General features: G+C 48.6%; 1 protein-coding gene across 12 annotated transcripts in view; it reads left to right on the top strand.

Annotated features, from left to right (window-relative positions):
• The first annotated feature begins 682 nt into the window (after positions 1 to 682).
• Positions 683 to 6,000, top strand: part of CTIF (cap binding complex dependent translation initiation factor) — a 357,428-nt gene continuing 352,110 nt past the window's right edge. For all 12 annotated transcript variants that reach the window (XR_004000880.1, XR_004000881.1, XR_004000884.1 and 9 more), the window contains exon 1: positions 683 to 866. The gene's annotated coding sequence lies outside the window, so the exon portion shown is untranslated. The remainder of the gene's footprint in view (positions 867 to 6,000) is intronic.

The following is a 6,000-nucleotide window of genomic DNA, read 5'->3' as shown; positions in this document are numbered from 1 at the left end:
TGGGTCATGACCCCCCTTGAATGGGGTTGCCAGGGCTGGCTTAGACTTGCTGGGACCCAGGGCTGAAGCCTGAGCCCCACTGCCCAGGGCCAAAGTCAAAGCCCAAGGGCTTCAGCAGGACTCAGGTTGTAGACTCCCTGCTTGGAGCTGAAGCCTTTGAACTTCAGCTTTGCCCTCCCCCCCCCCGCATGGAGGGGTGGGGCTCAGGGCTTTGGCCCGCCCACCCAGGGCAGTGGGGCTGGGGCAGGCTCAGGCTTTGGTCCCCGGGCCTGGGCTCATGAAGTAATTTTTGTTGTCAGAAGAGGTGCAATGAAGTTTGGGAACCCCTGAAATAATCCATCTAGCGAAACTTTCTCCTGGCTGCTATGGGGTTGTTGCCTTTGGTATATTGGTCCCCAGTGCTTTATCTGAAGAGTTTTTAAGTGTTTGTGTGTGTGTGCGTGTAGAGGGGAAATAGGAGCCTTAATGCAAGAGGGTTTCCCTGTTCCACTTCAGACGGACCCTGGCCCTAACTCCGACCCCTAAAGAGGAACAAGCCAAACTCCCCCTTACCCAGATGGAGAGAAACTCCATCCCCAGAATTCTTCCCTGCCCAGGGAGGGTGAGAAGTGGAACTACATTTCCCAGCATGGCCAGCGTGTCCCTTTCTTTTAAAGTCTATGCACGTGGGTCGTCAGGAGGAGCTGAGACGTCACATTCCTGCATTCTCTTTGCCTGTGTCAGAGCCGGGTTTTTCTCCTGTGCACTGGGCAGTCAAACCTCCCTCATCCAGGCAGGACTCATGAACCTAAAGGCAGGAATCTGACATCCAGACCCTCTTCCTCCCGCCAGGCCACCCTGTGCCCGAGCCTTGGACGGCCAGCAAGGTAAATCAAGATAATCTCTAGATGGGGGGCGGGGGTTGGTGTGTTTGGTTGGGTTTTTTTTGCACTTGTGTTTGTTTTGTGGGTATCTGTGCAGATTTCCAGGAAAGAACCATCTAATAGTTGGACACTGTAAAAGACACAAACGCACCATTGTAACTCTCTGGGGTGTATGGTTTTCATCTGCCTTCCCAGCGCCAAACAAGCTACTTCTCAGGCTGGGAGCAGCTTCTGCTCACCGGCAAAAGGGCAGTTCAGTTTTGGTGGCAGGGAAGAGCCTATGGACTATAAACCATGTTGTCGCTGTCATGTCTGTGTTGCAAGGAGGGGTGTGTTTTCCCCTTTGTTGTGAAGCCTCCTTTTGCTGCATTGGGTTGCAGTTGCAATGGCCAGCTTGCAACTGTTCGCATTTTTTTTTTATTTTTATTTTTTCAGCCACGAATGCAAAAGGGCATGTCGGTGGCCTGGATGCTTTTGTGCCCAGCGCTGAGATTATTCAGGATCCTGTTCCCTTTCCTCTTCACAGGCCACAGCGGCATGCAGTTTGCTTTCATTTTTATCCCTCCCATGTGACTCTCTTTTTTTTTTTCAGAGGGGCAATGTTTTGCCTGGCTGTGTGTTGACTGCATGTTGTCTAGACCGAACTCCTCCCTCCCCTCCGCTGTCGGAGAACTCCCATTGCGGTGTGTGGTGCGAACGGGACCAGGAATTGCAAATTGGGCCTTCTGGAGCTATCGGGATTGCGTGTGGTTTTGTTTTCATGGCATCGTTCCGATACAATCACTCGGGGGATGCCTGCTCTTGGGTGGGAGGGTGCACGCAGCTTGATCGCGGTCAGACCCGTATTAAAAGACTGTTTAGATAAATGAGGCGTGCCTGGCCCCCCGCCCCCCGACAATAGGGAGCAATGTATGGGGAGGCGAGATTGTTCCTGAGCTTTGCTCTGTTTCCTACAATACTATTTGTTCCAGAAACGTGTCTAATTGATAGAAGCTTTTTTGTATGTTGTTGATTAATGATGCATTCTCGGGGCCTTCTCTCCCTCCTGATGATGATATAGGATTAATTGGTGTGAGATATTGTAATCCTTTTAGTTTCCACTGAACCCAGCTGCTTTAGAGAGTGGTGGGTTTTGTGTGTGTGTGGTTACTTAGAATTAAGTGACTGTGGTTGTGTTGGCTAGCTATGCATTTGTCTACATTGAATTCGGATCCTATTAATCTATTACAATTAGGCTGTGTGCGCACAGAACGATCCGAAGTGGGCTTTATTTTTATATGGGGTTTTATATGACTTCGGTATGTATAAATCAAGTCCTAACTAATTGGGTGTCGGTACAAACAGAGGTAGTGAGGTGGGGGTATGGGATCACAGCTGGATGTGGTTTAAGAGGTAGAGCCCAATTCGCATTAACTAGATCCATTGCCAGTCTGCGGGCGAACGCAATGAAAGTCTGGGTGCGGATCTGTAGTCACCTCGATGGCTTTTTATTCCCCCCACCCCACGGCAGCTCCCTCTGTCAACGCCCTGCCCTCGAGTGTTACCCGCGATTTGCTGCAGGGGTGAGGGGGGTGGGATAGGGCCAGCCCCGCCCCTAGCCCATGCCAGCGAGCGGTGCCTAGATTTGGGTGCGGCCCCGGTGCCTGGCAGAGACCCCCCCCCCCCGCTCTGGCACCTCCGGCTGATTCGAGTGGACCCCGCCGCCTCCTCCCCACCCCCGGGGCATCCCTCGCTCCGCCCGGCGAGGAGCCGGACAAAGGCTCCGAGCTGGGTGGGAGCCGCAGGCGCCCCAGCCCCGCGCCACGTAAGAGCTGCCCCTGGGCCGGGGAAAGTGACACAGCAGCTGGCTGGCGGCGCTGCTGTAGCGTTGGGGGAGGCGAGGAGGCGCTTGCAGTGGGCAGCAGCTGCAGCTCTCTGCTGCCATCCTGAGCCCCCAGCCTTGCCCTGGCACTGAGTGCCAGCAGCTCCCACTCCCCACCAGCCCTGGCTGGTTGTACTCACTGCGGTGGAGGGGAAGATGCTACATGGGGTCAGGTTTTTCTCTGCCCTGAGAAGCCTGAAATGCCTGCGAGGGGATTGGTCCCATCAGCTTTCGACTCCAGAGCATGCTCAGGCCAGTTGGTTTTGCATGTGGGGAAGAGTAAAGTGTAGGGTACTCTGCTCCTGTGTATGTCCCATCTGACTGCTCTATGCACAGGCCTCAGGGTTCTTATCCCCCTGGAATTGGTGGGGGAAGCAGAGGCGCAGAGAAATTGTAACTTGGCCCACAGCTCAGAGGAGAACCCAGGCACCCTGCCTCCCACTCCCCTGCCTTCTCCACATGAACATCTTTCCTGTTCTCCTCTGGGGCATGCAGAAAAGAAGAGCCTTGTTTGGGGTTCTGAAGCAATGATGTGCACTTTTCGCAGAGGACCTCAAAGCACTCTGCGGAGCATTATCTCTATTTGCACAGATAAGGGCACAGTGAGACTAAATGATCTAGCCACGATTCACATGGCAGAATTAGGCACAGTACTTCAGTCTCCTGATTCATAAGCCCCTCTAACCATTACATAGCACTGCCTCCTTTTGCTAATTGTTTTTCTCCACTCACAATTTTTCTCTAAAACTGAAGTATGAAAATTGACCAAAAAAAGCTTTTAATTCTGATTTCCAACCCAATTTTTTTTTTTTTTTTTAGATTCTAGAGGGATAGGTCTGAATTTATGGATGCCTGGCTGACCTTCAAGGAATCCCACCCCCCTTTGTTTTATGACTAGACAAATCCTCCTGTGAAGACATGAATATTGCATTAAACCTAATTCCCATTAATTTAAACACAGGAGTCAGTTTTTCTGAGGAAAACAAAACAATGATTTGAAAGCAGTAGAAAAATGACGAATAACATGTAGTATAGGCCAGAGTCAGTGGTCTGCTGAAGCATGTAATAATAGCTGTAGTATATTGCCACACCATTTCCTGCAAAATAAAAGCATGTCTGGACCCTACCTAGACTAATAAAGCATTGTGGCACAAGTATTGGGTTAACGGGGGCTTGGATAAATATCAACAGTGTAGGATATTGAAGCCTAACTTTAGCATTAGGTTAAAAAAGCCATTCACCCTTTTTAGGGAATTCTGCCATTGCCATCTGTGGGACAGGATCAGGGGCTAGTTGTCACCGTGCTTTGGAGCAGGATCATTGGAGCTGTGTCAAAGGGCAGCTAAATAGATTGCGCTCCTTCAGTCTGGTACTATAAATCATTTTTCTAATCCTCTGTGCTTTGTCCTGGCTCTTCCCTGAACCTTCTCCTATTAATCAACACCCTTCTTGAATTGTGGGCACTGGAACTGGACACAGTATTCCAGCAGCGATCATATCAGTGCCAAACACAGAGGTAAAATAACCTCTTTACTCCAGATTCCCCTATTTATGCATCCCAGGAGCCTATTAGCTGTTTTGGCCATAGCATCGTGCTAGGAGCTCAAGTGCAGCTGATTATCCACCCCCATCCCCAAATCTTTTTTAGACTCACTGCTTCCTGGGTTAGAGTCCACCATCCTGTAGGTATGGCCTACATTCTTTGTTCCTAGATATATACATTTACATTTAGCCATATTAAAATATATATTGCTTGCACCTAGTTTACTAAGCAAGCTAGATAGCTGAATGAGTGACCTGTCTTCTTTATTATTTACCACTCCCCCAATTTTTGTGTCATCTGCAGCTTTATCTGTGACGATTTTATGTTTTCTTCCAGGTCATTGCTAAAGATGTTCAATACCGTAGGATCAAGAGCCCTGCGGGACCCACTGGAAACAGACCCACTCAATGATGATTCCCCTTTTACAGTTACATTTTGAGACCTATCATTTAGCCAGTTTTTAATCCACTTAATGTGTGTCATGTTAAATTTATATTGTTCTAGTTTTTTAATCCAACTGTCATGCAGCATCAGGTCAGATGCCTTACAGAAGTCTAAATACATTCAGATCGGCACCAGGGTTTCTGACGCCCTAGGCGGATGGCCATTTCGCCGCCCCCTGCAGCCCCGGTGGACCTACTGCAGTCATGCCGGCGGACGGTCCGCTGCTGGAAAGGCTCCGGTGGACCTGCCGCAGGCATGACTGCGGTAGGTCTGCCAGAGCCTTTACACCAGTGCACCGGCTGCCGAAATGACTGTGGCAGCTCCACCGGAGCCATTCCAGCAGCAGACCGTCCGCCGGCATGACTGCGGTAGATCCACCAGACCTGTGTGACGCCCTCCCCAGCAAAATAGCGCCCCCCCCAAAATTCTGGCGCCCTAGGCCATTGCCTAGGTCGCCTAAATGGTAGCACTGGCCCTGAATATATTACATCAACACTATTACCTTTATCAATCAAATGTGTAATCTCATAAAAAATATATCAGGTTACTTTGATAATCTTTATTCTATAAATCCATGTTGATTTGCATTAATAACGTTATCCTCCTTTAGTCCCTTATTAAGTGCTCCATTATCTTGCCTGGCATCAATGTCAGGCTAACAGGCCTATAATAACCTGGGTTATCCTGTTTACACTTTTTAAAAATTGGCGCAGAATTTCAATCTTTCTTTCAATCTTCTGGAACTTTCCCAGTGTTCAAGACTTACTGAAAATCAACATTAATGGTCCAGCGAGCTCCTCAGCCAGCTCTTTTAAAGCTCTTGGATACAAGTTATCTGGACTTGCTGTTTTAAAAATGTCTAATTTTTGTAGCTTCTATTTAACATCCTCCAGAGTTACAAGTGGAATGGAAAGTGTACTATCATCACTATATGATGAGACTGCATCAGCTGTTTTCCCCGCAAATACAGAACAGAAATATCTATTGAATACCTCTGCCTTTTCTGCATTATTATTGATAATTCTAACACTTCCATCTGGCAATGGACCAAGACTATTGTCAGGATACTTTTTGTTCCTAACAAATAGGGAGGAACTCGTTGAGAATTTGAAAGTAGAAGGAAGCTTGGGTGAAAGTGATCATGAAATCATAGAGTTTGCAGTTCTAAGGAAGGGTACAAGGGAGTACAGCAAAATAGAGACAATGGATTTCAGGAAGGCGGATTTTGGTAAGCTCAGAGAGCTGATAGGTAAGGTCCCATGGGAATCAAGACTGAGGGGAAAAACAAC

This window comes from Gopherus evgoodei, chromosome 6, assembly GCF_007399415.2.
Source record: "Gopherus evgoodei ecotype Sinaloan lineage chromosome 6, rGopEvg1_v1.p, whole genome shotgun sequence".
NCBI lineage: Eukaryota > Metazoa > Chordata > Testudines > Testudinidae > Gopherus > Gopherus evgoodei.
The sequence above is the reverse complement of the archived record's forward strand: the minus strand, read 5'-3'. Positions and strand labels throughout refer to the sequence as shown.